Raw genomic sequence first — 10,073 nt, 5'->3', positions numbered from 1 at the left:
TAAAAAACTAATTAAATCAGCCACTTATTCCTGGGTTGAATGCATTGTGCCAGTCCAACCATTAACAGTTATCAACTCAAAGCTTTACTTTTAAATGACAGGTTATGCTGCCAAGCAAATTAACCAGCTTATTGCATTATTACAAAGAAAGTAAACACTCAGAGCTTCTTCATTAAAAAAAATTCCAGAAGCAAAATCAAGAAAACACACAGTATTTTTTTCTCTCTCAATGTACATATTGCCAAAGCTTACTTTGGAGATGTACAATATTAACATAATTAATAATAATAATCAATATTGTCAACGGGACAACAGTAACAACATTAATCAAGGGTCAAAATAACCAGACATTGAACAATAACAATAAGCATAGAGGACATGTGCAGGTTGGTTGGTCTGTCAGAAACTGTCCCTCATTTTGTGGCAGACAGCAATGTAGTGTGCTGCCAACCCACAGCTCTCTGCGTCCTCCCCCATCAGGACGGGTCGCCTATTCTCATCAGAGAGGTCTGACACTCTTTAATTGTTTTATATTTTTTCACATTTTGCCAGGAAATGGAGCTCTGTCTCGGGTTCTGCTGTGGTGCAGTGGTTGCACAGCCTTTCTTCTACAGGGAGCCAGGTTTTCCTGTGTCTACCATTCTCAATGGTAAGGCTGTGCTCACTGAGCCTGTACATTGCCAAGGTTTTTCAAAGGTTTTGATCAGTAACCATGGTCTGCCACGGTGTGCTGTCGATTTAGGGCCAGATAGCACTGCATTTTGCTTTGTGCTTGTGTTTCCCAATAGGTAATGTAGTTTGGTTTTGACTGTGTTGTAATTTGGTTTATTCTGATTGATTGGATGTTCTGGTCCTGAGGTTTCCGTGTGTTAGTAGAACAGGTTTGTAAACTCAGCCCCTATCTATCTTTTTCCACTATCTCCATCTTTCTCTCTTTCTTAATCCTCTCAACTCAATTCAATTATCTTTATTGGCATGACATAACAATGAACATATTGCCAAAGCTTACAGCGAACATTTAAAATATGAACATAATTAATAATAATAATCAATATTGTCAACGGGACAACAGTAACAACAATAACCAAGGGTCAAAATAACCAGACATTCAACAATAACAATAAGCATGGAGGACATGTGCAGGTTGGTTGGTTTGTCAGACACTGTCTCTCATTTTATGGCAGGCAGCATTGTGTGCGCTGACAACCCACAGCTCTCTGCGTCCTCCCCCATCAGGACGGGTCTTCTATTCTCATCAGAGAGGTCTTTGAAATCTTGAATAAGGATTTCAAATTTGGGGAAATTACACTCTCTAATTGTTTTATATTTGTCTCTCTCTCACTCCCTTCCAGTGATGGCATAGTTCCAGTAGCCTGGCTCGAAGTATCAATATCTTGATTAGCTCTCTCTCTCTCTCTCTCTCTCTCTCTCTCTCTCTCTCTCTCTCTCTCTCTCTCTCTCTCTCTCTCAATTCAATTTGCTTTATTGGCATGATGTAACAATGTACATATTGCCAATGCTTACTTTGGAGATGTACAATATTAACATAAATAAAATAATAATGATCAATATTGTCAACGGGACAACAGTAACAACATTAATCAAGGGTCAAAATAACCAGACATTGAACAATAACAATAAGCATAGAGGACATGTGCAGGTTGGTTGGTCTGTCAGAAACTGTCCCTCATTTTGTGGCAGACAGCAATGTAGTGTGCTGCCAACCCACAGCTCTCTGCGTCCTCCCCCATCAGGACGGGTCGCCTATTCTCATCAGAGAGGTCTGACACTCTTTAATTGTTTTATATTTTTTCACATTTTGCCAGGAAATGGAGCTCTGTCTCGGGTTCTGCTGTGGTGCAGTGGTTGCACAGCCTTTCTTCTACAGGGGGCCAGGTTTTCCTGTGTCTACCCTTCTCAATGGTAAGGCTGTGCTCACTGAGCCTGTACATTGCCAAGGTTTTTCAAAAGTTTTGATCAGTAACCATGGTCAAATAGTTTTCCACGGTGTGCTGTCGATTTAGGGCCAGATAGCACTGCATTTTGCTTTGTGCTTGTGTTTCCCAATAGGTAATGTAGTTTGGTTTTGACTGATTGTTTGGGTGGGTCTCAGTCCCAAATGGCACCCTATTCCCTATGCAGTGTACTACTTTTAATCAGGGCCCACATGGCTCTGGACTAAAGTAGTGCAGTATACAGGGAATAGGGTGCCATTTTGGACAAACACTTTGGCCAATCATCCAGAGCAATAATCATCATATTCATTCATATTCCAACGGAATCCCAGCTCTCCCTCAGAACACTACTCATATCACCATGCATACACACTAAGAAAAGAGGCGTCCTTAAGGGTTCTTTTGGAAGGGTTATAGATTCTTTGTGGAACCATAATGACTCAAATAACCATTTGAGCTCTGCAACGGTTCTTTGCAGTTCAGAAAAGGCTTCTTTGCTCTTTTAGTGACAATTCAAATGTACAGTAAATATAATGGTGCCGAAGGAGATGGAGGGGCGGCGGTTCACTCAAATGTTTTGGGGAGTGGTTTGCACACAGTTCTTTTTGTGCAAGCGTGAGTGAGATGTCAATCCAGATGATCTTATCTGTTGTTTAATGCCATTACATGTTATATATGACTATGGCCAGTGTCTTGTGAAAAACACGTATGGCCTTGAGAACAGTTGTCTAAATCAGTGATTTCTCAATTCTCTCCTCAGCCGACCCCCAGCTTTCCCAGAGCTTTCATACCTGATTCAACTTGTCAATGAACACAATAATAACACCTAAGGAATTTTAACAATATAATATGGCTAACCAGAATTAAAAACCTGTAAGGTTCTTGAAAAGGATATACAAAGAAGCTTCAGATTGAGAACCAAAGATCCTGAGATTGAGAAAGGTTATTTATAGAAGCATTCCCCATAGAAAAGGGTTCTATATAGCCCCAAAAAGGGTTGTAACCACAGCGAACACCTTTTTTGTTCTATGTAGAACCTTTTTTTAACAGTTCTTCAGAAAAGGTTTCTTTATAGCACCATACAGGTTTCATTTAGATCCTTATGAGCATTGTTCTTTGTAGAACCTTAAAAAAAGGTTTTATATAGCACCATGGTTACAAGCCAAATAAGCCTTATTTGGCACTACATTAGAACCATGTGTTTTTAGTGTGTAGTGATGGGGCTTCATTCAAACTATCAGTACTTATTTTGGCTTCAACTTGCCATGTGAACAGTCTGTGGCATATCACTACCGTCCTTGATAAATGCCTTTGATACAGGAAATCTTCTGAATTAGTTTGACATTACTGTCTCACAGCGCCATTTCTGTGCTGTGGAAATTACAGCCCTGAGCAATCTTGGTCAAATTCCTATTTCCTGTGGTATTTTTGTTATTCTCCTTAGGCTCCTACTGTAAGTACACTGTCACAAGACCAATTTGGCTCCAAGTGGTGTGAGGATATAGGTAGGTCAACTATGGGTGCTACAGAATATGAACACACTTATTTTATTTGACCTTTATTTAACTAGGCAGGTCAGTTAAGAACAAATTCTTATTTTCAATGACGGCCTAGGAACAGTGGGTTAACTGCCTTGTTCAGGGGCAGAACGACAGATTTGTACCATGTCAGCTTGGGGATTCAACCTTTTGATTACTAGTCCAACACTCTAACCATTAGGCTACCCTGCTGCTGTACTTACTGTACCTTCGGGGTCAACATTGGACATGGGTAGCTCAATGTCATTCAGGAGGTCCAGATTGTGCAGCTAAACCACAGAGAGGGATAATCATACACCATTTAGCTGACGCTTTTTCCCAAAGTGAGTAATGCGTTCATACATTTTCCACATGGGTGGAACCCAGTGGGAATTGAAACCACGATCCCGGCGTTGCAAGCGTCATTCTCTACCATCTGAGCCACATAATGACATGAGTGGCACAGCACACCATGACATATTCAGACGACTGACACCTGGAGACACCTGGGCTGCCTCCAGATTCATCCCCTAAAAATGTCATTCTGCCTCTGAGTCCGAGAACATGTATGAGATCCTTATCATCTCATTGTTATAGACTGGGGTGAGGTTGACGTCATGGAGTGGAACAAAGAACTGCTCCAACTGTCCAATCAGCAGGAGGAGAATGGCTAAATGGATAAAGAAAGAACACCATTTGTTGATCTTACCCAAGTGGGTGTGGTGTTACACAACAGAAAGGCAATGTATAAATTCCTTTTTAATTCACACCATTGGTAGAGATCAATACCCATCCAAACAGAATGGTCAAAGCCTTTCTACAGTAAACATACCTGTTTCTCCATGTCTGTCACCTGTAGTCCCAGGGTTAACATTATCTTGTTGACAAAGTGCATGATGGCCTAAAATAGAAAGATATAATATTACAGACATATCTCATTAGAAATATGTTGGCATTTAACCATAACAACAACATTCAAAGTCACTATTTTGACAGACTCTAATGAGAACATATTGAAGTTGTATAGGGTCGGTGCAATGCTCAGTCAGTCAGGCACGGTAAGAGTGATCAGGGGCATTTATATGTATTATTCATGCTGTCACACATCTCATCTACATAGCACCCTTGCACACAAATCAGCCTCGCCCTGAATCAGAATCAGTATAGAAATAAAATTAAATAAAATGTATTTTTCACATGCTTCGTAAACAACATGTGTAGAATAACAGTAAAATGCTTACTTATCGTTTTCAACAATGCAGAGTTAAAGATAAAACATTTCAATAAACTAGAAATAGTGACACAATAAATAAATTCACAGTGAATAACAATGATGAGTAAAAATAAATGAGTAAAAAAAATGAGTAAAAAAAAAGAGAGAACAGTCTATGACTAGGGTGGCTGGAGTCATCGACAATTGTTTGGGCCTTTCTCTGACACCACCTGGTATAGAGGTCCTGGATAGCCGGGAGCTCGGCCCCAGTGATATACTGGGCCTTACTCACCAACCTCTGTAGCCCCTTTCGGTCGGGTGCCTTGCAGTTGCCGTACCAAGCGGTGATTCAGCCAATCAAGATGCTCTCGATGGTGCAGCTGTAGAACTTTTTGAGGATCTGAGGGCCCATGCCAAATCTAGACAATATACGCTTGTCCTATAATCAATCCTAACGCTGTCTAATAATGCAATGGTCCAGCTTACACAACAGATCAGCAGGGATGGAGGACCCATCTCTTCTCTCTATTACCTGCTTAACTGTGTTAACCTTGTGGGAGTCCAGCTTCAGCAGCTGCTCAACGGAATCCTCAACTGGATGAAGAGACAGGGAGGAAAGCATTTATCTGTGCAATGTTCTGGATAAAACCCGGTACAGTACTTCAACGATGACCATGAATATCTTACTCACTGTCTGAACTGCTCAGCGAGTCTGTAGTTGAATCACTGTTGAAATAAAGAGCAAAGTATGTGAACATTCAATCTTCTGAAACAGAATACATTTTCTGAAGAACATGCACCCATCATAATCAGAAATAATTGACCAACCTTTCATTTGTAAGAATCTCAATTTCTTTTTCTGAATTTATTCCATTTCTGTTGACCTAAAAGTTTGGGGTCACTTAGAAATGTCCTTGTTTTTGAAAGAAAAGCAATTTTTTTGTCCATTAAATAACATCAAATTGATCAGAAATACAGTGTAGACATTGTTAATGTTGTAAATGACTATTGTAGCTGGAAACGGCAGATTTTTATGGAATATCTACATAAGCGTACAGAGACCCATTATCAGCAACCATCACTCCTGTGTTCCAATGGCACGTTGTGTTAGCTAATCCAAGTTTAACATTTTAAAGGGCTAATTGATCATTAGACAACCTTTTGCAATTATATTAGCACAGCTGAAAATTGTTTTTCTGATTAAAGAAGCAATAAAACTGGCCTTCTTTAGACTAGTTGAGTATCTGGAGCATCATTATTTTGTGGGTTCGATTACAGGCTCAAAATGGCTAGAAACAAATTACTTTTTTCTGAAACTCATCAGTCTATTCTTGTTCTGAGAAATGAAGGCTATTCCATGCGAGAAATTGTCAAGAAACTGAAGATCTCGTACAACGCCGTGTACTATTCCCTTCACAGAACAACGCAAACTGTCTCTAACCAGAATAGAAAGAGGAGTGGGAGGCCCTGGGACCACAACTGAGCAAGAGGACAAGTACATTAGTGTCTAGTTTGAGAAATAGACGCCTCACAAGTCCTCAACTGGCAGCTTCATTAAATCGTTCCCGCAAAACACCAGTCTCAACGTCAACAACGAAGAGGCGACTCCGAGTAGTTAGTTAGTTAGTTAGTTAGTTTGTGTTTGTGTATGTGTGTGTGTGTGTGTGTGTGTGTGTGTGTGTGTGTGTGTGTGTGTGTGTGTGTGTGTGTGTGTGTGTGTGTGTGTGTGTGTGTGTGTGTGTGTGTCTCACTTAGGAGAGGATGGAGGACAAGACCATCAAAGATCCTCTTCAAGACTCTGCACCACAATGTGTTCCTCTTTCAGTGTGCTGTTGATCCAGTCAACCAACACCTGCAGAGACCAGAGTTCACCATAATAGTCAGTTATATTGAGTGATATTCATAACTGGGTGCTATAATTCTGTACTTGTACCAGTGTAACGGATGTGAAATGGCTAGCTAGTTAGCGGGTACGCGCTAGTAGCATTTCAATCAGTTACGTCACTTGCTCGGAAACCTAGAAGTAGGGTTGCACCTTGCTCTGCAAGGGCCGTGGCCTTTGTGGAGCGATGGGTAACGATGCTTCGTGGGCGACCGTTGTTGATGTGTGCAGAGGGTCCCTGGTTCGCGCCCGTGTCGGGGCGAGGGGACGGTTTAAAGTTATACTGTTACATTGATGCTGTTGACCCGGATCACTGGTTGCTGCGGAAAAGGAGGAGGTTGAAAGGGGGGTGAGTGTAACGGATGTGAAATGGCTAGCTAGTTAGCGGGTACGCGCTAGTAGCATTTCAATCAGTTACGTCACTTGCTCGGAAACCTAGAAGTAGGGTTGCACCTTGCTCTGCAAGGGCCGCGGCTTTTGTGGAGCGATGGGTAACGACGCTTCGTGGGTGTCAGTTGTTGATGTGTGCAGAGGGTCCCTGGTTCGCGCCCGTGTCGGGGCGAGGGGGCGGTTTAAAGTTATACTGTTACACCAGTATAGCTGGCAGGTAGCCTGCTATACTGGAGGGTTGCCTGTTTGAATCCTGGGTCTGACATGAAAAACCTGGCAGAAAGTAAGCTGGCAACTAAGAAGGTTGCTGGTATCAAATCCTAGATGCCATTGTGCAAGGCACTTAACCCCCCACAACTGCTCCACAGGTGCCCAATTTGCATCATCCTGTATGTGTTTTCAGGAGGTGTTGGAAGCGGAAGTCAAATTTCGGTTGGACCTTGTGTACAGTTGACGAATAAAGTGATATTAGTCTCGTGTCCTACTTTTACAGAAATATACCGAATCAAACAGTGTAGAGATTAGGTTCTGGGTGCAGATATCAGCACATTAGTATCTACTGTAGTTAATCTTTGTATACATTTACTTATCAATTTAGAGCAGACTCTGATGATGTCTGATAATGTCCACTTATATTTCTATTAAATGATGAGTGTTTCGTGTGTTATTGAGGTGTTTACAGAAAGCAGGTGTGGGATTACAAGGACCAGATAGGCCCTGTCAGACTTGACAGTTGATACGGTTTTTGTATTCTGATCATGGAGTTCTGATCACGGAATTCCGAACACATCATGCATCAACCCCTACATTTAAATGTGTCCACCATGTCCACATTGTGTCCGGATTCCCTTTTCCCGTGCTATATTCAAATGCCAGCTAACCTCTGTAGCTAGCCAGCAAGCTAGCAAGCAAAGCTAAACGGATTCTATAACCAAACTATTTTAAAAACATTTTTTAATAAATATTATCTAGCTGGCTACCATTTATGTAGCCCAGGCGGCCGATAGAGGGCGCTAGATCTGCGCTATTATCTAGGATTGATGTGCATTCCCAGTAATACACTCAAGTCCCCTGTGGACCGGCTCGTACATAAAGCATCCTCCATTCAGGCTGTAACGGCATAATTTTCCTCCTTAACTAGCATTAATGGTGAGCAGCCTAAAAAAATCTGTGTAATGTCTTAATAAAACTACATTTTCCACCACCATTTTCTGATTTTCTGACAATTTAGGATGTTGCACATCTTGTTCAGCCAACGGTGTGCAACATCCTAAATTGTCAGAAAATCAGAAAATGTAGTTTTATTAAGACAGTGCACCTATGCGGCTTTTCTGCATCTAGACCTGTCTTTTTAATGCGATCTTTGTATTCTGATAGTAGATGTCGCATGTAAGTGTCAAGTGTAGACGGCCATAGAATTTGTAGGGGTGTTTTTCTTTTCCATACCTTCTGCGTTTACAGAGGCAGATTTTGACCAATCAGATCATCTCAGGAAAAGATCTGATGTGAAAAGACCTGATGTGATAGGTCAAAAGACCGATTAGTGGAAAAAATATCAGAATTGGGCTGCCTGTGTAAACACAGCTATTTAGGTCTATACCGTGTTATACTTATCTAATTGATAAACACAGCAATAATTTGATTTGACTTTAATTTATTCCAGAAGTATATTTTCTATTTCAAATCCTCTTTGAGGGTCTAGGGAGAAGGTCTGCATCTACAACTACTGCCTTGCCCTAGCAATGACTTTCTGATCTGTCCACCATCCTCGCTGATACTTTCATTTTTATTTTATGTGTAGCAATTATCTTCTGCCCATATCACCCAAAGGTATCATGGTCCTACCGAATAGTAGTATAATCATGTTTTATCATTGGTATAGTAGAGTAGTATTATAATGTGTTATCATTGGTATAGTAGTATAATAATGTGCTATCATTGGTATAGTAGAGTAGTATTATAATGTGTTATCATTGGTATAGTAGTATAATAATGTGCTATCATTGGTATAGTAGTATAATAATGTGTTATCGTTGGTATAGTAGAGTAGTATAATCATGTTTTATCATTGGTATAGTAGTATAATCATGTGTTATCATTGGTAGAGTAGTAAAATAATGTGTTATCATTGGTATAGTAGTATAATCATGTTTTATCATTGGTATAGTAGTATAATCATGTTTTATCAATGGTATAGTAGTATAATCATGTTTTATCATTGGTATAGTAGTATAATCATGTTTTATCATTGGTATAGTAGTATAATCATGTTTTATCATTGGTATAGTAGTATAATCATGTTTTATCATTGGTATAGTAGTATAATCATGTGTTATCATTGGTATGGTAGTATAATAATGTGCTATCATTGGTATAGTAGTATAATCATGTTTTATCATTGGTAGAGTAGTATAATAATGTGTTATCATTGGTATAGTAGAGTAGTATAATAATATGTTATCATTGGGCTTTGATGATGGATGATCATTTGAGGAGAATAACTTGGCTGGTGGTGGGAAATGAAATGTAAAACAAGGGTCAATCTTATCACTTTCAACTTCTCAAGTTTGGGATCTTTCAAAGATGTTGGCTGAACAATGTTTTCCACTCACCTGTTTCAACACATACATTTTAAGTTGAGAAGCCCACTACTTGACAACCATTTTGGAGGGAAAATATATCCAAAAGATGACGTGAGCTGGAATACAGCTGAATATAGACTTCCCCTAGAAAGATCCAACATCCTCAGGGTCCCCTTCTGCATATCAGGAAAATCCTCCATATCCCCTCTGCTGAGCAAGATATCAAGCGACTCTACCTGGTATCAGTGTAGCCTACGCTTTAAATAATAGTTATAATAATAGTTCAGTAATAGTTCAAATTAAATTATATTCAATTCATGTAAGGGACCACTTCAAACTTCAGTATTTGATTTGATCACTTCCTTCTCTGTGAGTGCACTTCTGCCTTAGCTGGGCACACACACATAGCATGAATAGAGCAAAATGGCTATAACCCCATAACATCATGTCCCTCTGAATGATTTTTGGGGATTCTGGGCCCCAAAACAACACACAACAACAAACTCAGAGGAATGCATTCTGACTCTACACTAA

Source organism: Salvelinus namaycush, chromosome 8, assembly GCF_016432855.1.
Source record: "Salvelinus namaycush isolate Seneca chromosome 8, SaNama_1.0, whole genome shotgun sequence".
Lineage (NCBI taxonomy): Eukaryota > Metazoa > Chordata > Actinopteri > Salmoniformes > Salmonidae > Salvelinus > Salvelinus namaycush.
The sequence above is the reverse complement of the archived record's forward strand: the minus strand, read 5'-3'. Positions refer to the sequence as shown.